Source organism: Sciurus vulgaris, assembly GCF_902686455.1.
Source record: "Sciurus vulgaris genome assembly, chromosome: 11".
NCBI lineage: Eukaryota > Metazoa > Chordata > Mammalia > Rodentia > Sciuridae > Sciurus > Sciurus vulgaris.
The window spans coordinates 116,598,013-116,622,236 of NC_136472.1; the positions used below are offsets into that span (position 1 = coordinate 116,598,013).

General features: G+C 41.8%; 1 long non-coding RNA gene across 1 annotated transcript in view; it reads left to right on the top strand.

Moving 5' to 3' along the window:
* The window catches only part of LOC306640385, a 138,870-nt gene that overhangs the window by 110,021 nt on the left and 4,625 nt on the right, over positions 1-24,224 (top strand). Inside the window, exon 3 of the long non-coding RNA XR_013757801.1 lies at positions 23,338-23,508. This is a non-coding gene — a long non-coding RNA (uncharacterized lncRNA). The remainder of the gene's footprint in view (positions 1-23,337; positions 23,509-24,224) is intronic.

The window sequence follows — 24,224 nt, forward strand, 5'->3', positions numbered from 1 at the left end:
AGGGCTTGCATTTTTGTAAACATTTTCATAAAAGATTTGGGTACGTTGCAGCATTCTATGGGGTAAAGTTCTCGGTGTTTCACAGTATGGTACAATGACAGAAAGCCCATAAGACTGTGTTTGCCTCTTTGTTCAGATAAGTGATTAGATATATTTCTACAAAATAGAGCTTTAGTTTTTAAGAAGATTTCAAATAATATGCTGACAATGTAACTAAAAGAAAAACAAGCAGAACAAATTTCTCTAGATGTTACTTGTTCCAAAAGTCAAAAGGCTAACTACAGCCATGCCAAACATCTGCTAATGTTTTTAGCCTTCTAATTCTTAATCTTCCTTTGATTTCAGGTATGAGTGGAGAGTACCAGGGTGCCCTGGTCCGTATAGTCAATTGCTCAAAGTTTGTGCCTTGCTTGGCGTTTGACCTCTGATCCATTCAGCCTATCTCCTGTCCAGGCTGAGCTTCCGTCAGACAATGTGTTCCATCTCACGTTCCTCTGTAGTTTTAAAAGTGCTTTTGTGTGACAGCTTCTCCCAGTCCTTATAGAAACACTGGAAAGTGTGGATCCGTATTCTCCTTTCACTGATAAAGGATCTGAAGCCCTGAGAAGTTAAGTGACTCAGGTATATTCTTTGAACTCAAGTCTTTTGGTCACAAATCTCATGTTCTTCCCATGACCTCTCCACTCAGAGCCTGGGGAGGGGGAACATCTTGGGCGTGGGAGCAGGGAATGTGTGGAAATAAAGAGGACATAGAAATGAGGCAGAGAGGGCAGATTCTATTTTCAAGCCTTGGGGCGAGTCAGGTAACTTCTTAGACCTTGGTTTTGTCACTGAAGTGGTAGGACTGAAGTAGTTTGTGTTTTAGGACTTCCCTCTGCTTTAAGCTGCTCTGGGTTTAAGGACGCAGCAAAGAAAATACACACACACACACACACACACACACACACACACAATAGATAGCAGCAACAATGACCACAAGAAACAACCATGCTCTCCCAGGTCTATAACCACAGCGACACCACACCGTGGCTCCCTCCTTTGGATTCTCTCCGGTAACAGGATTGCCTTTATTTTGAACACTCCAGTGCACAGGTAGCTGCTACCAATATCACTGTTTCACACATAATGGCAAACAGACTGAAGAGATCAAATTAAATCCATTTCCACTTTAGGATGGGAAATCTGTTTGGAACAATCAAGCGAGTTTGGAGCAGCATGCATGGGTTTTCAATTGCCATCAAATGGTAAATTGCTTAATGTCAATTGGCAGTAAGTGGACCGATTTGTACCCAATTAATACACCATGGTTGGAAAGAAAGAAAACAATTTCATTTAGCTAGATTGTTCTTCTCTAGGTTCTTCCTGCAGTTTGCTCACATTCTCTCTTATCCCATCAATCCCCTGCCTATTGTGAGCTACATCTTCCTTTTTCGGGAAAGATGGACTTGCAGCTGCTCACGTTAGCTTTCTCGTGCTTCAGAGTTCCACTTAGGGAATGGCTGCTCCAGCTTCCCAAATAGAACACAGCTGGTGTAAAGGAGTGAACACCTTCAGAAGCATTTCCTTTCCCACCAGAGTTCAGCTTTGGCCCTGGACAAAACTGGCCATGAGATGAATTACTGGGCCAAGCCATTCGCCGAATTTGCCTGGAAGACCTGTGTTGGAGAAGGGAGGAGATTGTAGCAGTGCTGATGTGACAAGTCGGACGCATTAAAACCTCAGCGACTCCATAAGATCTGGAAGCCCCCTGACAATGACAAACCAGCACAGAGGAAACACAGGTCATCACCACTGCGGGCTGAATGCTGGCACGCCGAAGCTCAGCTGACTCCATGCTGAGAAATGGCCAAACTTGAAAGATACCGGGTGAGCCTATGCTGGCCAACAGGAGCTGGATGAGGAGAGAATGGCTTCATTTTCACGTACATAGATTTATGCTCTCTTTGGTGGTAATTTACATTTATATAGACTCTTTCAAATTCTGGGTTCTAAAATGACTTTGCTGGTTTATGTGTACAGGGCATCACTTTGTATGAGCTATTGGCTCTGTATACATAAACAAAACCTGACCATCTGTACTTAAGTGACAGCATGTGGCTCAGTTTAAACTTGGTCATTTAAAGTCATACCATACATGAATGAACTTCCCTGAGGTTTTTTTTTTTGTTTTTTTTTTTTTTCCTTTTTTTTCTTTTAAGGATACATAACATAACCATGGTGTATGTTGCTACCTGATAAACTCTTTCATCTGACTCCATTGTGAAGCAAGGTGGCTGTCACTGTACTTCCTCCATGATGGATGTGTGAACATAGATAGATGGGATATACTGATAAAAATGACTCTTCCCTTTAATCTAAATCTAAAATATACCTTTTACCACTTTCCATGCACTTGTCTAAAAGAACACTAGAGAAAAAGAATGTGCAAGGAAATCATTTTTTAAATTGTCAAGCTCTGTAAGGCTATTGGTATCTACTGTTACTAAGGAGAACAGCAGTTTTGCATGGTTTTCAAGGATTCTGGAACTGTGCCAAGATGCTGTGCATTAGGAGCAGTGAGATCTTAGTCATATCACTAAGCCTCAGTTTCCAAATGCAAATTGGAGATATTCTGTTTGCTTAAGAGAGTTGTTAAGGATGGATGGACATCTGTCTGGGACATCTGTCATCAATGACTGCCAGGGTCAATTTGGCCCTTGTACTTGGCTAGGCTGAGGCCCCTGCCTTTCTCTTTCAGTTGGAGAGAGTAGTTCCAAGTAGGGAAAACTGCTCTTCAATTACAAATATGCAAATAGACAGAGGACTTTAAGTAGAACTGTTGTGAGGATCAAATATGAAGCATATACATAAGTCGTTACCTCCAAAAAGGAATAGAAATGTATATACACACCCATGTAAGAACATGATGAGCTTTGCTCTTTCTGGAGCATAGTTTACAGGACCAACTTGAACTTATTGCTAGTAGGATCTAGCTATTGAGTCTTACATGATTTACGAACTTGAAGGATCCTCAGAAATACAAAGTGTTTCTCATGGCAACCTCCCTTGTGTTAGAACACTCTGAACCTGTACTATGCTGTGTGTTAGGCTAGCGTTTCCATCTTGGTAATATTGATGTTTCAGATGGGATCATTCTTTGGGGTTGGAGACAGTTCTGTGTGTTGTAGGATGTTTTAACAGCAACCTGGTCTCTACCTACCACACACCAGTAGGAACTTCCCTTAGTAGTGATAATAAAAAATATCTCCAGGTATTGCTCAATGTCCCCTGGGTGGTAGGAGAGTGCAAGAGCATGCCTGGTTGAGATCATGAACTCCACCAAACAAGTTCTACTTTTTAAAAAAGTTCTACCCTTGTACCAACTTAGCATCTAGCCCTAATAAGTGCGCGATATAAAGGTGACTGGGTAAAACTGAAAATAAACTATGAAGTTTTCGCTTTGGTACAAGAACCACCTCCTGCCAACTTTTAAGTTAAGGAGGCCAAACTGAAAAGTGGATGAAGCATATTGTAGCTGTTAAGCAGGTCCCCAGGCTCAATGAGGAAGCACCTGTTGACAAAAAAATATATATGTTCACAGCATGAGTAGAGCCTATTATAAAAGAGGTAAATGAAGCCATCTCAGATTGCTTCATGATTGCCCAAGCACTCTGGAATTGAAAGGACTCAAGACTCATTTGCCCCGATCTGTTCCTTTCCATATCCCCCACTTACTGTCATCCTCCTTAGGCAGAGATTTGCTCCCAGTGAAATTTTCTGATTTTTTTTTTTTTTTTTTTTTTGTGTGTGTGCCTGATCTTTTCATGTTTTGGGTTCCTTCTGAGAAACCTGTATGGGCTGTCATTGTGCTGGTAGCTAGTGACTCCTACTCTGCCTGCAGATTCAGGCAGTCGGAGAAGGAAAGCAGTTCAGTGGTGTTCAGTGATTCTAATGGATGAGGGACCACTGACCTGGGGCCACTGTCTTCCGTGATGTTAGTGGATTAGAAGGAGTAGCCATTCCCAGAGGTTCTGGACACAAGCACATCCTCTGAGTGTGCCCAGCTGGTCTTTGGAACACCTTCTCTCCCTGTAATCTGTGCTTCCAGAATGTGGGAATTCTCTCCAGGCGGTTCTTAAGCTAAAGTCAAAACATATTTGCTTTTTCAAGCTATCATGGCTTTCTCTGCAAAATGCCTTGAAAGGGTGATTAATATTAGCTGTTCCAAATCACTCTGCCTCATTTTCCTTGAACTCACCATAGTCAGAAACTTACCCTCCTCACTTGACAGAAAATTGCTCTTGTCAAGGCCACCATGACCTGCCAGGTGCTAAATGCATGGTCAATTTGCATCCCCATCTCAATCTATCAGCAGCATTTAACTCAGGTGTTCATCCATCTTCTTTGAAACACTTTCTGCACTTGACTTTCAGGACACCTTCTCCCTCCCAAAGCCATTCCTTCTCTGTGATCACTGCTGGTCCTGCCTCATCTTCTCCCACCTCTCCAGGGCTCCATCCTTCAAAACTCAATTCTCCTCTCCCCTCTCCTCCCCTCCCCTCCCCTCCTCTCTGCATTAGTCTCATGGCTTTAAATACTACTTGCTGGCAATTCATATATGTATGCATCCAACTGAAATTTTCCCTGAAATCCAGTATACTATGTCTCATGTCCTACTCAACATCTCTCCTTGGATAACTAAGACATCTCTGTAATTGAGCTCCTGATCTCCCGCTTCCCAAAACCTACTCCCACATTTTACTCCATCTTGGTAAATAGCAACTCTTCTCTACCAGTTGCCCAGGCTAAAAACCTTGGAGTTACTTCATTCTCTAACGCCATATCCAATCCTTCCGAAAACCCTGCAGCTCCACCTTCAAACATATACCGAGAATTCACTTACATCTTACCAGCCTCACCACTAACCACCTTGGTTGACGTCACCAGCAGCCTGGATTATTGTGGTGGCCTCCCTATTGGCTTCTTGCCCTATCCAGTCCACTGCTCCAGCCATCTCCTCTCTATTTCCAACAGAGCAGCTCATCACTCTACAGTTCCATATCCTCCAAAGGGAGCTATCTTTTAAAATTTTTTTTTTTCATACATGTATACAGGGTACTAATGTCTGTCTCATTCTATCATACTTCTCATCCTACCACCCCACCCCTCCCCTCACTCCCCTTGCATAATCCAAAGTTCCTTCTTTCTTCCTTACCCACCCCACCACTATGGGTCAGCATCAGCTTATCAGAGAAAACATTTGACCTTTGGTTTATTGGCATTGACTTATTTCACTTAGCATGATATTCTTTAGTTCCATCCATTTACCTGAAAATGCCATAATTTTATTCTTCTTTAAGGCTGAGTAACATTCCATTGTGTGTATGTACCACATTTTCTTTATTCATTCATCTGTTGAAGGGCATCTATGTTGGTTCCATAGTTTAGCTATTGTGAATTGAGCTGCTATAAACATTGCAATTGTAGTATGCTGATTTTAAGTCCTTTGAATATAAAAAGAGGAGTGGGATAGCTGGGTCAAATGGTGGTTCCATTCCAAGTTTTCTTAGGAATCTCCATACTGCTTTCCAAAGTGGTTGCACCAATCTGCAATCCCACCAACAATGTATGAGTGTACTTTTTTCCCACATCCTTGACAACACTTATTAGTGCTTGCATTCTTGATATCTGCCATTCTGACTAGAGTGAGATGATATATTAGAATAGTTTTGATTTGAATTTCTTTAATTGCTAGAGATGTTGAACATTTTTTCATATGTTTGTTGATTGATTGTATTTCTTCTTCTGTGAAGTGTCTGTTCAGTTCCTTAGCCCATTTATTGATTGGGTTATTTGTTTTTTTGGTGTTAAGTGTTTTGAGTTCTTTTTATATCCTAGAGATTAGTGCTGTCTCTGATGTGTGAGTGGAAAAGATTTTCCCCTATTCTGTATGGTCTCTCATCATGTTATTGATTGTTTCCTTTGCTGAGAAGAAGCTCTTTAGTTTGAACCCATCCCATTTATTGATTCTTAATTTTATTTCTTGCACTTTAGGAGTCTTGTTGAGGAAGCCAGGGCCCAGGCTGACATGATGAAGATTTGGGCCTACTTTTTTTTTCTATTAGGCATAGGGTCTCTGTTCAATTGCTTGAGTCTTCGATCCACCTTGAGTTGATTTTTGTGCAGGGTGAGAGATAGAGGTTTAGGCCTAATTTCATTTTGTAACATATGGATTTCCAGTTTTCCCAGTACCATTCATTAAATAGGCTATCTTTCCTCCAATGTATATTTTTGGCACCTTTGTCTAGTATGATATAACTGTATTTATGTGGGTTTGTCTTTGTGTCTTTTATCTTATATTATTGACCTACATGTCTATTTTGGTGCCAGTACCATGATGTTTTTGTTACGATTGCTCTGTAGTATAGTTTAAGGTCTGGTAATGTGATGCCTCCAGCTTTACTCTTCTTGCTAGGGATTGCCTTGGTTATTCTGGGTCTCTTATTTTTCCAAATGAATTTTATTTCTATGAAGAATTTTATTTCTTTTTATTACTATGAAGAATGTCATTGGGATTTTAATAGGAATTGTATTGAATCTGTATAACATTTTTGGAAGTATGGCCATTTTGATAATATTAATTCTGCCTGTCTAAGAGCATGGTAGATCTTTCAAAGGGATCTCTCTTACTCAGAGTAAAACCCAAGGACCTTCTTCTATCCTACAATTTCTACCTCCAGACCACTGCTATTCTTGGAATCTCACCTTTTGCTACTGATTCCAGCACATCCACGCTCACTCCTCTCCTGCTACATTGTCCCCCTTGTTATATTCTCTTCCTCCAACACACCAAGGATGCCACAGAATCATTGCTGTTCTTTTTGCCTGGAATGCTCTTTCCTCATATATTTTCATGGGTTACCTACTCAGCTCCATCAAGTCCAATAGTCATCTACGAACAGAATTCCCTAACCAACCCACCTAAAGTACTGATTTCCCTGTCATTCCCCTGATTTCTATCACTGAAGTCACATTTGCTATTTTTTACCTTTTTATTCTGTTTTCGCTCCTGTAATATCATCTCCATGAGTTTAAGAACCTCATCTTTATCTGTTCTGCATCCCTAAAAAAATCTTCAACAGTTCCTAACCCATAGTTGGTGCTCAGTAATACTTGTCGAATGCATGGATGAATCTGTATCTCCAGCTGTGAAAATTAGACATGACAAAGTGGCCTCCGTCAACAAATTCCGGAAAGATTACACGATAGTAACTTTTCCTTTTTAAAGTAAACCATCTGAGCTTCAAAATGAGATTGCACATGCTGCCATTTCTCTTTCCAGTATAAAATGGGCTTTTTTTTTTTTTTTCAGTAAAAATGAGAGATTTAAGTTTGACGAACATTTCCAACTCTAGTATTCTGCTAATGTGTTAATGTGCCAAGGTGTCTTTTTTATCATGTTCAGCTGAATTCACTAAATATTGATTGATCCCCACTGCATGCCAGCATCTATGCTGGGAAATAGAAATGTGCACTGTTAGTTATGGGCCTGCCCTCAAGATGCTTGAAGACATCTAGGGATGAGGGACACAGACCACAATCTATGCTTTCAAAATATAAAAATATTGCTAAATGGTAAAATGTTTCTATTCCCATCAAGAGATAAGCCAAATGATAACATTAAGGTCCTCGGGGAGATTGTGTGCCAACCTTCCTCCAAAGGAAGATGCTAGGACCAGGTAGAGATCCTTGTGGCCAAAAAACATTCAGCATTAATGTTTTGAGGGAGACGAAAATGAACAGCAGTGGGAATTCTGGAATGGGTGCAATCATATCTTTGAGGGTATACCATGTCATGAAAGAGACCACAGCTGAGCTTGGCAGCTAGGAGAGTAGGGTCATGAGAACAAAGGAACTTCAAAACAAAGGGAAGATGCATGTAAGTACAGTGTGAGTGGGAGACACCAATATTTTTCCAGAAATGTCTATCCCCAAGTGTAAATAGGACATAGAACAGAAATAGGATAGAAGTTGGAAATAGGGCCTGGAGAGGAAGCCAAATCATGTTTGGTAGCATTATTTGTTGTTGTTGTTGTTGTTTGTTGTTCAACAGTATTGTTAAATAGTAGCCCTTTTGTTTTTGCAACAGAGAGCAAAATAATACTCCAAATCTCATGATCCTTACTTGTTATGGATGCCCATGCAAAAGATGTTGGTATCCTCAAAAGGATTTATTTATAGCATTTTTGGATATATTTTCATGCTTCCTTTAATCCCCCAAAATTGATAATCCATGCAGCATTTATAAGACTTTCTATTAGCTCCCCACCAGAACAACCTATTGCTCTCCCCTGATGGATAACAGAGTTTACTGTAAGTGCCTTTTCATGATCATGATGAAATTTCCCCCATTCTTTCACTTTTCCCATAAAGCCCACATCTGCTGACCTCCAGGGTTTGATAAAAGGTCTCTCTCATTAGCTTGAGCGGTTCAAGCTCTGTCTGAGCAGGATTCCAGTAAGGGTGGCTACAGACTGAATAACATTCTGTCTTTCCAAATAACATGGGCCTCAAATCCTTAAAGGAGCACTGCATTTTGGTAGTCAGTCACAGCTAATATATCTAGAGCTATTATAAAATAATATAGCTCCAAATGCAGACTGCAGACCATTGTGACAAAAATTCAATGACCTGGTTTCCAAAAAAAAAAGAAAAAGAAAAAAATGCAGCTGACATTTACCTGTAACCACGGTCCATTTTCACAGTTTTTTCACGATGTGGGTCACCAAACAAGGGTCATCGAATAGTCACAGGTTCAAAGAATTTCAGAGCCAGGAGACATTAGTGGGTCTTTGTTTCAATTGTCCTGGTTTATAAATGAAGAAACTGGGGTCAGAAGAGGTCAGAGTTTCACAAAGGTCTGTGAAGGGAGAGCTTGAACTTGAAGGTGGGACTAGAGTTCTTTTCACAAGGGTCTCCGATCATGTCTCAGGGCTCTTCTGTGGAAGCATTTCCTCCCTGACTGGACTTTGGTTCTCATGTTCTTTAAGGGCCTCTGCACATCTCATTGCCTAGTTTTGCAGGAGCCCTCCCCTGCCTCAGTAGGCCTGTGCATTAGGTAGCAGCTGAAGTGCCAGGCTCCGGGGTGGGGGTGCTCTGCAGATGTGGGGAGCTTGCTTGTCTGTACTCTGGATTGCTGCAGCATGCCCCATACTGCGTTGAAGCTCATGGATCTTAATTCCTTTCCTTTCTATTGCAGAATACATTTGATCAATGGAATTGATGTGGTTGGGGAAGAAGGTGGCCACTTGAAGGAGGGGGTTCCAAGTGATCATGAAATCCACCAAGTGTGAGAGATGGGAGGGAAAAACAAATATCAGGAGGTGAGGGCAGAGTAAAGGAACAGAAAGACAAAGGATGGGGGAAACCGTCAGGAAAAGACCACACTTAATGGCAGAAAACCAGTTCCTGTTTAAATGCAAACATGAGTCCAGAGCGTGGCACATGTGTTCAGCCCAAGCAAGTGATTATGCAACTTAATTAAAAAGAGGGAGAGGAGGGGAGCCTGGGTCTAAATGGAAGTGCTCCCAGAACCTCCTTACAACCCCTTCCCTCCCTGACAGTGTTTAGAGAAGGATATGGATTCTGCTTGTGCTGGTGCTGGAAGAAGCAGGAGGCATTACCTTGGCGTGGTCACAGGGAGGCAGCTATCACTGCAAAATCATCCCGGGAGTCTCATCTCCCACACTTTGCAAGTGGGATCAACTCTCTTGAGATTAGCCCAGCAAGCATCCAGGAGACTCAGTTTGCTGCCATTCTTTCAATTTTCTGTGGAAATCTCTAGAAAGTACTAATTCTACAGTCAACCAAGCCAGAGCCTCAGGGCAACCCAGATGCCCCTCTGCTTCCCTGGGGTTTGGCTGCTACAGCAACTGGAGGCACAGCCTGCAGTAAGACTTCCCTTCTTCGGTTGGTGCTCTGGAGGGAGCAGGAGAGCAGGTAATCTCGACAACAACCCAGTGGCTGCAGTGGCAGCCTCTGTTTGAGCTTTGTCCCTGCTTCACAAGCAAGCCCCATGGATTCTGGACAAGTTGGGGCTGGGGCCCTGACACCAGGGATGCTTGGGGGCTGTACCCATCAGAGTCCCTGGCACCATGCCAGGCCAGAGCAGCCTGCTGCGTGCAGGAAATATTGAACATTCTGAGTCTTAAAGAGGGAACCTGGAACAGTTCCAAGATTACACTTAATACATCTGCTGGGAGCTACAGAGAAGGGAGACTGCGGGAATCTGCAAAAATAACCCTTGCAGGGCCAGGAGAGCACATAGTATCAGCAGGGCTCAGGTAACAAGTAAAACTAAAAATCATCTCTTACCTCCAGTTACACATACGGTTTGCAAAATTCATTCATAACGTCTGATCTGTGGGTTCCTCTTCATGACTCTGGGAGGTAGGCTAGGAATGTTATTTTAGGTAAGTTGCTGGGTCATACATTTATGTTTCCTTCAGTACCTAACCTAGCAGGCTGTCCAGTGAATGGGCAAACTTCTATCTTATAGGGGATGATATTGACTCAGAATAGTTAAACTCATTGGAAAAGCGCTCGACATCTTACATGGTGCATTTACAAGCTAGCCACGATGTGAGACCCTGGGAAGACACCGCCACCTCCCGTGAAGCGCTCATCACGTAGAGGGTGAGATGGCCAGAAACATGTAACCAGCTACCAGGTCATTATGCAATCTGATACATAACGCTATTTAGGATGATTGCAAAGACTATGCAAGACAGAAAAGGGGCAGACTGATTCCGAGCAAGAGGATGTGAGAGGAATTTGCCCGATGGAGTAAGAAGTAGCTCTCAAATTGCTATCCAGGTGTTCAGACTCCTCCTTTCTTTGTTTTACCTTTCCCCAATGAGGAAAGCAAAAGAGTCCCCTACCTCTGCCCCTGACTTGTTGCTAATTCATTCCTAAAACTCGCTGCCATCCTCATAACTACATCTTTCAACCTGAGAGTATACTAGCTGTTTAAGAGAAAATATTCCAAGGGAAGGACATTTATATAAATTAGGGATAGCAGATACATTTTCAAAGGAGTGAAATAGGAATACAGAGATGAAGAGCTTGAAGGCGCCAAGCTCTCTGGGGGTTTGAGTGAAATAAAGTGAATAGGGGGAGAGGAAATAAGAAATAAAACAGGTGACTGGGAATTGCTAGAGAAGCTCTGCCTTGACAATTTTGCTTTCCTTCCCCTAGTACATCAACATAAATACACCATACATATATGCATGCACGCACACACACATATAAATATACACATGGATATATATACATATATATGTATATAGACACTCTCGCACACAAACACCAACATAATCTTTAAATCTGTCACCAAAATGGGATGTAACGTTTTTATCCACACGTCTTACACTAAACAATTCTGTAGTGATGTTTGCTTCATATTTGAGCATGAGGCTTCTTGTAGCTTGACAGCTGTGGGTTTCAAATTTTATTAAACTTCTGCTTTGTTCACAGTCTGATTTCTTTAAGGCCTTATCTAATTGCCTTGGGCCACAGGGGCTACCACCTTGGCCATGTGCAAAGATATAAATTTCACCACATAATTGAGGGAAGGTAATAAACTAATGTATAATAAATAGAAAAGAGTTTTGATGATCTGTGTCCTTGTGAAAGAAGAATAGCTCATAAACATAATTATTACATGATACATGCTTGCATTATTTACAAGGTAGATGTGTGCACTTCTATCTACAGATGCTGTTGGGCATTTGGATATTGCTATGGTTTGGCTATGGTTCGAGTGTGTCCTGCAAATATTCATGTTTTGGAGCTGGATTCCTAATGTGGCAGTATTAAGAGGTGAAGGAAACATTATGAAGTGGGGTGTAGCAGGAGGTAATTAGGTCATTGGGAGCTATTGTTCTCAGAAGGGATTAATGCTAGTCTTGCAGAGTAAGTTAGTTCCCCAGAGAGTGAGTTATAAAAAGAGCAAGACTGGTCCCACCCTGCTCTCTGGCTTTCTGTCTTACCATGTGATTTCTCCGTCCCACAACAATTCTTGGTATGATGATGCCATTCTCTATAAGGCCTTACCAGAACTAAGCAGAAGCCAGTGCTGTACTTTTGAACCATCATAACTGTAAGCTAAATAAACCTCTTTTCTTTATAGGTTATTTTGTCTCAGGCATTTTGTCATAGCAATGGAAAATTGTTTAATACAAACAAAATTACCAGAAATCCAGGCATTTCTAAATGTGTACGTGTGTGCTGACATGGAGCACAAACCTCTGAGTTGGTGACTGAGAAATGTAATTTTTAGCAGACCACTAAGTCCCAAGTGCCCATAAACTAAGCGTGACAGTCACCTTTTCTGAGAAGACTTCTGTGAATTTCCTGTCCAATCTATTTGCCCTTCTTTCACATCTCCCAAGGAATGTGAATTTACTAATCTGTCTCACTCCACAGGGATGGAAGTAACTTGAGGGAAGCAATAGGGAAATCTTTTTCATCATTTTACCTCCAGATTTTTCTTGAATGAATGATAAATGAACAAAGTGTCCTCCTACTATGGATCTAGTGTGGTGCTCTGCACAAAGAAAAAACCCAATCAATACTGAATAGCATCTTCTTGTGAGTAAAGAGATTCAGATCAGTTGTGTAGCAATACATAGTTTTTTATTTAATATCTCAAAACCTACAAAGTCGTTTTTATATTGCTTCTCCTAGCCCAAGGGAGAAAATAGATAAAAACAATGAAGACCTTGAGGCACCAGAAGAAGGGGATATAAATTCCCCATGTCCAATGCGGGAATGTGGCCCAGAGCCCATGGTTTGGATGTCAGTCCCACCTCCTCCCACAGGCTCCTGCGAACGGGCCTTCCCTCCGCCTGGTTTTTCTCTTCAGGTTAGAAGGCTGCCCTAGTATTTATATATTCCAGGGTCTCTCTATGTAAATCCACATTCCATAAATCCCAAAGCTTTTCTTCTGTTTCAGAGCAAGAGGCTGAACAAGATATATGTCTTTTCTTTCTTTTTTTTTTTTTTTTGGTAACTAGCAAATGGCTTTTTTATCGATCTACCTCTCCTAACAGCAGGTTTGTCTTCATGCAGACTTGGGGAGTCTGTGGCCTCTTTCTTGCGAGCTCTCTCTCTCCAGCAGCCCCTCCTGTAAGTTCAGAAAGCCGGCTTCCACTCCTCCACCCTTCTCTTTCCACAGATTTATCTGATCTCGGCTCTGTTCATAAACCACTGCTTTCTCCCGAGCCTGTACTTCCCGCCTGCTGTGGCTGGAATTTTATGGCGCTAATCAGATTTTGCTGGTTTTCCTCATACTGCGCCCTTCACCATCCACTCGACCCTCTTGACTCTTAGCCCCCACCCTCACCTTCATGGTGCATGGGCCTACTAAATGGGGTCCAGTCCAATTTCTGGCACCCAATAAATCTAAATTTTCAAGCTTGGGAAGCCGGGCTCACCTACTGGCACCCAGATAAATGAGTCCTCCGTGAGAAACCTACACTGGTCATTACTCAAGGCTCTCGGAAACCCCACACAGGGCTTCCTGCCTGAAATAAGCCCAAGTCCCCTTCGCCCCTCACCCTCTGGACAAGAAAATGGCCCCAGCTCAGGGGTGGGACTCCATCTCTGTGCTCTCTCCTGTACACAACTAAGCTCAGAGGGTTGGAGGCCCCAGCGCCGCACCCAGCAGAATCCCACGTCACTGCTCCACTGCAGCGTCTTTGAAACGGGACTTAATATCCAGCACACGCGTTTGCACGGCTCAGCTCGCGGGGCTCTGAGCGTGGAGCTGAACAAAGGACCTCAGAGCAGAGGTTTCATTGTTCACAACGAGCACGACCAACGAAGGCCCCTCTCCCCAGCCAGCAAGCATGAATCCTCACCTTATGGGGAGGGCACTGGTTCAACGGCCACCTAGCTCTTCGATCTGATTGACGGAGCCCTAAAAGGGTCCACAGGGAAGGGTAACAGGAAGGTTGTTGAGACTGGGGATTTTTGAACCCTGGGGACCTGATGGGAAGGAGAGGCCAAGAGGCAGGTCTGCTGCGGGGAAGCAGAGGTCAGGGACTGGGTTTCATTCAGAAGCAAGATCTGGAGACCGGTGCTCTGCTCTTGGGAAGTTGGGGACTATTTGTATTTAATTCTTTGTTATTTTGACTTGTGAAATTAGCCCCTTTCAACTTTGCCAGCCTTCTGCTTTTGCATAATAAAAATTAATTACCATGAGCCTTTATGAACTACTCTTAAGTACAATGGTCCAGAGACAGATTCTCCTCTGGCCCTCAGTGTTCTACAGCTTAAAAGCTGATCAGCGAGTATAATTCAAGAAGACGAATGTCTCTAAAATAAAGTATCTGTTTTTGGCTTCTGTGGAAGAAGCTGGAAACTAGTAGGATGCTGGGATGGTTAGTTTTATGTTTCAGCTTAGCTGGGCTGTTGTACTCAGTTATTGAATCAAACGCAAATCCAGGTGTTGCTGTGAAGGCATTTTGTAAATGTGGTTATCAGCTATGTCAGTTTGATTTTAAGTCCATTACCCTCTATGATGTGGGTGGGTCGCATCCAATCAGATAAAAATTCTCACGAGGAAACCCTGAAGTTTCTCTGAGAAGAAAAAAACTTCTGTCTCCAGATTACAACCTCGCCCCTGCTGGAGTTTCCAGCCTGCTGGCTCTCCTACGAAGTTCCCACTTGCCTCTCCCCTCAGATGTGTGAGCTGATTTTATTTCTCGATACGTAAAGAAATCTCTATCTCTTAATCTCTATATTGAGGTATTATCGATTCTGTTTCTCTGGAGAACCCATCATAAAGGTATTTAGGAATCTTAGGCTGAATCCGAATCATTCATTGTGCAAGTACCTTCAGTACCTTCAGGGCAGGGTGGTGACTGCTGTTTATTTTCCAAGCAGGAAGCATCATGCATGCATGTTGTAGGAGCTTAATAAGTGTTCATTGAAGTGACTAGAAATCCAAGAAGCCCCATAATGCTTTTCTCAACTTCGGCCACTGCACTTCCATCTCGGGGGGGAAACTTTTGCTCCCTCTGTTCACAGCCGGACTTGGGAGCCCAGTCCTTCCCAGGACCTCCTGTCATTGTCTGGTACTGAGGTCCTCCTCATTCTCTGCTTTTAAAGACTGTCAACTGAACCAATCGTCCCCAAAGACCTTGCTGTAGAGTTGAGTGTGGGATTCTTTAGGTTTTTGTTAGTTGTATCATTCTTGCTCTGGCTTTTTTTTTTTTTTTTTTTTTGAGTTGAACACAGGGGTTTGAGCATTTGGCCTGACATCTTAAGATGACGTTTGAGGATGTTCCGATTTCTCATTAGCTGGTAGCTGGTGGACTCACTGAGGAAATTCTAAGCTGAAATGTTGTGGAAATAAATGTTTTATGGTTTCTGGAATCAACCAAACCCAGTTTGGGTCCTGGTTTTCATACAAGCTTTGAAAACTTGATAAAATCATGTAAATCTTCTAAGCCTCAGTTTCCTCATTCATTAAATGGGGTAAACTGACTTAGAAGAACACATGAGGAATCAGTGAAGCACAGAGTTATAAACTTTTTTTCTTTTTTAAGAAATGGCAACAAAGCATATGGTTCCCCTTATGAAATTCTCTGTGGAGCTGTGAAATACAAAGCAGATAAGAGCTACTCTGTTTGGCTCTAAGAAACACTTCGTACTTGTGCACTAGGACTTTGACCCTCTTTCCTGTTCATACACACACCTTCAGCAGTTCTCCCCTGTCTCATCTAGCAACTGCTTTACTAGATCCTGTTTTACTAGATCGTCCCTATCAACCTGAAAACATGGTGGAACATCTTTTACCCAGCCAGCCAATCAACCAAAACCAACTTCACTGATACTATCCCATTCTTCCCTTCCTCCTTACAGTAAAACTCACTGACAGAGTTGTTGATACATTCCGTTTCCATCTTCTTTCTTGCTGAATCCATATTTTTTCGTATTTCTTGAACCCAATCCATTTAGGTCTTTGTTCTCAATATTCTACCACAGCTCTAGTTGAAATTGCAAAAGATCTTCACATTGCCAGAAATTACAGTTGATTCCCAGCCACCATCTTGTTTGACCTATTAGGGATGTTAGCCATGGTTGATCACATCTTGTCCTTGAAGTCGTTCTTCCATCTGTTCCTGGGAAGTCCCCTCTTCTTGCTAACCTACATCACTGATAGAAGATCTTCAATCTTCTTTGTGTTGTTCTTCCTCAGACCCCTGACTTCTGAATTTCGGAGTGTCCTAGGACTCAATTCTCAATTTACAAACAGTGGAGGTAGGAGTGCTAATCTGATTCTGTGGTTTTAAATACTGTATATACAATGAGAACTCCTAATACATATATCCATTTAGGTCCTATGTCTTGAAAGCTAGATCATGCAGTCACCTGCCTATTTGACATTTCTGCTTGGATGTCTAAAAGACATCCAAAATTCACCATGTCTAAAATAAACTCTTGATATTGTCCAGAAACCTGTTATTCTGAAGTTGTCTCTATTTCTACAAATGATCTTTCCATTCTACAATTTACTTATTTCTAAAACCTTGGGATCATCTCTTATAGCTCATTTATTATCTCATCTACATCCCACCCAAGGGCAATGCTACAGAGTTTACTTACAAGATTTATCCAAAATCTGACCACTTCCACTCCCATAAGAATCTAGCCCAATTCAGCACCTTCTCATGTGGATTGTTTTTTGCAATCTTCTAATGTCTTCTTACTTCATCATCCTCCCAACTTTATTCTCTACACTGTCCTGGGTGACCCTCTTAAAGCATTAGTCATAGCATATCTCTCCTGTACTCACAATATTCCAGTAGCAAGCTTAATTTTTACCACTTTCCTTATCCACCTCATGCTATTTCTCAAACACAGTGAAAGATGCATCTACCTCAGAGCCCTTGTGTGACATTTGCCTCCTGAATATCCACATGAATCCCCTCAGGTACCCATGGGGCTCACCCCCTCCCTTCAGAGAAGAGACCTCAGAGATATGAACACCTATATGAAAGCAACTTCTATCCCTTGTCTTCTCCTAACCTCCTGACCCTTCTTTGTTTTTTCAGAACACTTATCAATACCTATCATATTATATACTCTTTTGTTCATTTGTCTATTGTCTATTCCTGTAAAAATGTAAACTCCATGATAGTGCTGGATTTGCCTCTTTTGTTTACTGTCGTATTCACTAGCACCAAACACAGTGTCTGGAAAGTTTTAAACTCTCAATAATCGTTTGTTGAATAAGTGAATGAACATATGAGGTCAGGTTGATAGCTCAAGGATCCCATCCAAGCTTCCATCTCTACAGCTCCACAGATGATTACCTTCCTAGAGATGGATTCTGTCTCTGCATCTCAGGTCTTTGCTTCTGTATACTAAGCATTTCTGGCTCTTCCCACAGTTTTTTAAGCAAAATGGTGGTTCTGATAGTGCATCTGAGTTTTTTTCATACTCCCCAGTGTGGTTTGTATGAGTTAAGAAGGAATTTGGACGCTTAAAATAACTTACTGTTTTCTGGGTTTTCTTGATGCCCTTGGACTTCAACCTCATCGTAGCCACATTGGTTCCACCCAAGACCTGAGTAACTGAGAGCTTCCTGATGAGAGCTGAATATTGGAACTTTGAACTCAGACAGAGGGTGGATTAAAATCTTGTTTCTACCAATTTCTTCATCTGTAAATTGCGCTTAGCTCCTAACCCCATGAATCAAATGTGAGAATTAATGTCTAGTAAATGTTTAACACTGTGTCTGTCATGTAGCAGACTCTTAATAAATGTTTAAGTTCCCTTGACCTTCCCTGTCTTAGGTTAGCCGTATACCTACGGGTTCAAGAGTGGATCTTCTTTCCAGCTTCTTCTTACACCAAGTGCGTCTTTGGCAAAGTTCTGCTTGTGTATACCCTGCACTTTCTAGACTGACTAAGAAACATAAATGAGTTTTCCAAAGCACCTGTATACACAAAGTCTGAAATTGCAATAAGAGAAATTTGGCAGTAGATCTCAAGTAAGTTCAAATGGTAAAAATAATTTAAAAGCTTTAAGATAGTATATTACCTACTTTGCCTCACCTGTCATTGTGTTTAAAGGCCACGATGAATTAGGTGTGTGGATGACTTAAGTGTACTTCCATTAGAAAGAGGGGGTACTTCAGTGTACTATGATTTGAAAGAGGTGGCTAACAAAGAAACCCTCCAGAAATAGCCAGTTCATCACCATGAAGCATTTTGGAGCCTATACACACAATAGAGGCAAAAGCATTTCCTATAAAGTCTGTTTAACTTACCCTGGGTGGTAGTCAGGGGGCAGAGGAGAGGCAGCACAGTTGAATGGGTCAGTTGAAGGAGTTTAGTGAAGGGGTTGTTCACAAAGGTGTTTGAAAGATTGAAGAAAGCCAACCAGAAGCCTTGAAGCAACTGGGGAGGGGGGACCAGCCAAAGCTGAGGATTCTGCCCACATAGTCCTGAAGAGGCAAGGAGAAGGAGCCGATCCTACACCTGGAAAGAGGATCTGGCTTTAGGAGAAAGTTGCCTGAAATGTAGCTCCCCCCCACCACACACACACACACACACACACACACACACACACACACACACACGGAGAAAGCAAGACTGGGGAATAAATACCACACCTAACTCACCCCTTGCCTTTCTGTCTACAACTAATGCCTCCCTTTGGCAGAACCCGGGTGGACCCTGCCCTTGACATAGCCCACAGAGGTCAGCCTCCTGCAGGGGCCCAGGGCAGTGAGGGAGAGGTGGAGGGAGGATCTGAAGGAGCCAACGGGGAATATACAGCAGGGTTTGCTTTGTAATGAGGAACTTTTGACAAAGGTAGGGGTAAGGACTTTTCCAAAACTTTTCTGATGTTTGAAATCTCTCATGATACATATGTATTATTTTTATTATTTGTTTTAATCTCAAAGGCTTTTGTTTTGATGTTTCTGAAAATATGTACTTTACCCTTTGTTTGTTGTTTCTGTATTAAAAAGGCTACATTGTTCTTTACCAGTCGACTGGGGACTATATGATGCCATTCCCGTGAAGTCAGGAACTGGCTAACTCAGAGTAGGGTGACAGAAGCCAGCGCAGTGGCGACCACTGGGAAATGGATGGTGACAGACTGCAGAGGGCCCAAAGGGAGTTCTAGGAAACATTCTGTATCCTGAACTCTGTTGTGCTTACACAGGCTTCTGTATAGGTCAGGATTCATTGAGCATCGAGCAGTGCATTGCAGATTCATGTATTTTATTGTATGTAAATTACACCACTGGAAAAAAAAAGAAAAAGTAGTAGGTGACACCCTTGGAAGGGCAATGTTTGCATGCAATATTTTTACATGTTTATAGAATCTATATGATCATTTGTATACCAGATCTGCATTGTCTTACCTGCCCTCTCTGTGCTTGTAACCAGCACTCAGTTTTTCAAGGGGAAAAAGACAGGGGAGGGGTATAGATTCATCTCAGTGAAAGCTATAGACAATTACCCTCGGTTGAAAATAAACATAATAAAACTATAGAAGTCTAATTTTTACAACTTGAGAAGGTTTTTCTGCAGCTATTCACTTCTAATCACTCTCACCTAATAAATGAATAGAATAGCTAATGTGATTAGACTAATTCACTATTCATCAAGAATATTAAATGAATAGAATATTTTGCATTTCGCCAGTCACACATCTTGAGTATTTACCTGATATTACAATCAGACATGTGTTAGATTTTCTCTCTACTTCTGGGCCATAGCTCATGGATAATTATAGTGTTTAATTAGCCCCACACAGCACTTGGCTCTCCGGTGTGGATGGAAATTACAGGATGTAGAAGAACAAATCAAAGGCCGCCAAGGAAAGTAGCCGTTTGCTATATTCCCACGGAAGCATTAGCAGGGGCCATGGGCAGTACAGAGTAAATTGTGTTATTCCACTTGAATAGAGAAGAAGTTGCTTTTCATCAAGATTTTTAAAGTACAATGTTTTTGAAACACAGCTAGTGAGCATGAAATGGAAAATAGTTGAGAGTTGGATCTGCTTAAAAAGTGGATTCTCCCCCACCCCCGTGACCATTCTTGACTTCCTCTTACATTCGATGAAACCCTAGACTCCCTAGTTGGTTGGGAGCTGCCCATAAGCAAGGTGAACAGGTGACCATGGTCTTAAGCCACTGAGTCAACTTCCAGAGTCTCAGGCTACTGCTTCTGTGTCCCTAAGTTTGGAAACACAGTAAAGCAATCTGCTGGTTAAATGCCTGATTTCCCAATTTAATGCTGTAATTCAAATCAACACAATCCCATCAAACACATATGAACATCTTCTCCAGGGAAGACATAGTGTTAAGGCTAAGGAAGATAGAAAGATAAATAATACCATACCCTGGGGGCTGGAAAATGTGGCAAGAGAAAGGGATAAAAAGTACACAGTAAAAACCATGTTAGAGGATTCTGGAAAGGTCTAAGTCAAAGATGCTCACACCTGGTATGAATGCTTCAGGAAATATTTGGTGATGAAAATGATGTTTCAGGTGGTTCTTGAAAGATAGGGATTTTGAAAGGTAGAGAGATGTAAGGACAGGCTGAGTAGAGAACCAAGGAACAAAGATGTGGAGATGGGAATCTAGTTTGACTTGTGGAAGAAAAAGGGTCTAGAAGTAGAGCATCTTCTGGCTTCCATCAGTTCTCACTATCCTTGGCTGCAACTCACTCTCCAGCCCTTTACATGAAAGAATACGATAGCCCATTTGAATACCTTTTTTCCATGAGGACCCGTCTTTGTTCTCCCCTTGATGTCACGTGAGTTGAATTTGCTCATGTTCTAAAGAGAGTTACATGGTTGTCTTAAGTTTTCTCCTTTCATTGCATTCTTCTACTAGAAACTACCATGTGGAGAAAATTCATGTTCTCTGATGGGGAAGTGATTGGACATCTTTTGTTCATTCAGCAATTGTTCATTGAATACTTTCTATTTTCCTGGCACTAATTGTGACTCTGGGAGATAGCAGTGAACTGACCAAGTCCCAAGTCATCCAGCTTACATTTATATATGGCTATGAGAAATGAATACTCACAATGGATTACTTCATGGGTAAGGAAAGCAGGTGATAGTATTGTGATGAAAAGTAAAACAGACTAAGGGAGATAGAGTCCCAGGACGGTGCTCTGATATGTTAAATTGTCCAGGAAATTTTTTCTGATTAGGTAGAATTTGAGTAAATGCTGGAAAAGAGCATGGAAATGAACCTGGTGAATATCTGAAGGAAGAGCAAAGAAAAGCAAGTGCAAAGGCCCCATGGAAGGCACGTGCTTTGTGGGGAAAAAGGGGCATGGTAGAGGATGTTATGGTAAGTGGAGAGAGCAGAGTGAGGTGAGGACATCATGACAGGAGATGAGAGACAGCAGGGGGGCAGGCAGATCATGAAGTATAGACAGATATCTTCTTTGGGTGAAATGGAAAGCCATTGGAGCATTTTTAATAGAGAAGTAGCATGATATATTTTATTTTGATAGGTCACTCTAGCTGCTGTGCAGAGAACAGGTTGGAATGTTAGCAAGTGATAAAGATGGAAATAAATAGGGTAGTTGAGTACCTACTGCAAAAACCTAGGTAAGGTACAATGGTGACTTTCTTGTAGTGGAAGTAAGCAGTTGACAGATTCTGTATGTAATTTTGCTTTTGTTTCTTTGTGTTTTCTTTTTATGGTGCTGGGTGTCAAACCCAAGGCCTTGCACATACTAGGTGATCTCTCTACCACTGAGTCACATGCCCAGCCCTCTGCACACAGTTTAAAGGCAGAGTTGACAGTCTGTGCTGATGGATTGAATCTGTGGTATGTGAGAAAAAGAGGAGGTAAACATGACTCCAAAATGTTTGGACTGAAAATTTGGTAGAATGGAGTTGGTTGTCATTTTCTCAGTTGGGGACAACTTGGAGAGGAAATGTTTAAGGAAAGTTTCAGAATCAAGTTTATTTTTAGAAATGTTAAGTTTGATATTGGGGAAGAAATTGGGTATGTGAGTCAGGAATTCACGGGAGAGGTCTGAACTACAGAGATAATTTAGGGAACTATCTGTTAATAGATGATACTTCAAACCCTAGGGTGGAAATGAGATCTCTAAAGAATACTTTATTTATAGTTTTTTTTTTTTAAATTAGTGCATTATAGATATATGTAATGGTGAACTTCACTATGGTATATTCACATATATACATAAAATAGTTTGGGCAGTTTCATTCCACTGTTCCTCCCTTTTCCTGTCCCTCCTCCCTCCCACTCCATATCTTTCCTCTCTTCTATTTTCATAAGATTTCTGTCCTCACTCCCTTTACCCTTATTTTGCTCTTGCTTCTGCATATTAGAGAAAACATTTGGCTCTTGACTTTCTGGGTCTGGCTTATTTTACTTAGCATGATGTTTTCCGGTTCCATCCATTTACCAGCAGGTGCCATAATTTCATTCTTCTTTATGATTGAGTAAAACTCCATTGCATATATAGACAACAAGAAGAATCACGTGAGGATCCTGAAAAACCAGCATTCGGTGTCTGGAGATGAGAAGGAAGCAACTTGATGACTGATGGAAAAGAGGTCAGAGAGTTAGAAGAGATCAAAGAAAGAGGCATCTGAGAGGACAAGTGAAGGGTGTGTGTCAAGTAGGAGGGCAGAGTCATGTCTTGAGTGGAAAAAGTTTTGTTTTGTTGTTGTTCAGACTGCATCCCACATAAATGGAGTACTGCTGAGTGAATTCCAAGATGGCGCCCAGAATTTCCCATGCCCTCTGTTCGCATGCCCTGCATAATCCCTGGGACTGTGAATGTGATGGGTTTTACCCTGTGATTAGATTATGTAACATGGCACGGTTGATCTTAAGATGGAGATTATCCTGGTGGGCTTGACTTAATCATATGAACCCTTTAAAAGCAGAGCTTCCTCCCATTGGTTGTAGAAAAGGAAGTCAGAGAGACACCCTCCAGGTAGGAAAAATAAATATTCCTGCTGTGAACTGCCACTCAATTGCTCATGGCAAGAAACTGTGGGCAGCCTCTGGGCATTGAGAGTCATCCCTGGTCAATAGCTAGCAGGAAATCAAGCTTCCCTCCTCTTACAGCCTCAAGCACATGAATCTAGCAACAACCAGTGTGCTTGGAAGAGGACCCAGATGAGAACCGCAGCCCTAGCTAATACCTCGACTTAGTGAGACCCTGAGCATACCATCCAGCCATGCTGTGCCGTTTTCTGACCTGCAGAAGCTGTATGATAATAGATCTGTGTTGTTTTAAGATGCTGATATGTAATAATTTTTAACAGCAATAGAAAACTAACACTCTAAGCAAGATTGAGGACCTAAAAGCCGGCTCTCTAAGGAAGAGAGGGAAGAAAAAGAGGGAGGCTGGAGATGAAAAGGGGAAAGAGAGGAGGAGGGGGAGAAAAGAAGAAATGCACCTATGTGGATATTTTCAGAGCACTATTAATCATGAAGTAAGTAACTCTTCTCATCGCAAAAGAGGAATTTAAGAAGGAAAGCAATGATTTATTGCTGAATCCATCAGGGTTTCGGAGTGAATGCTTGGCCAGACCAGAAATCAGGCTGCTGTGGCAGACCCATTGGGCACTTCTGCTTTCCTCTGTTTAGTCTAGGATTCAGGGCTCTTTCCTGATAGTCACTGACCTGAGTTGGGTTTAGAGGCACAAATTCCATGATGTTCTCAACACCAATTGCCTCCAAAGATCCTTACTTTTCCTGATGTAGTCCCAGCTGTGACTTGTTACTGACCTGGAGATTCAGAATGCCCCCAAAGGGGAAGGTCTGTAGTCTATGCAGACTCAATTTTTCTGGGCTATTTGAAGCAGATTGGTCTTAGGAGCCCAAAGATCTCGGCTTTCGTTTTGGCTTTGCTATCGGTAGCCATATGTTGGGAAGGCATTGTTGATCTTCTTGGAGTCTTAAATCTCACCATCTATAATTGGGAGAAAATAAACATCTGACTTATTCCTAACACACAGGGTAGTAATGATAGAATGTGAAATATGAAGTCATACAAATTATTATTACTATTTCAGCTTTGGCTGTGAGTGCACCAGCTTGTAGTTTATTTTAATTCCAAAGGTTCTGCAAAGTCTATTAACATCCAAGTCACATAGGGCCTACTCTTAAACATCACAATGTTAGGATGTTTCTCCAAGTAATTAGAGAC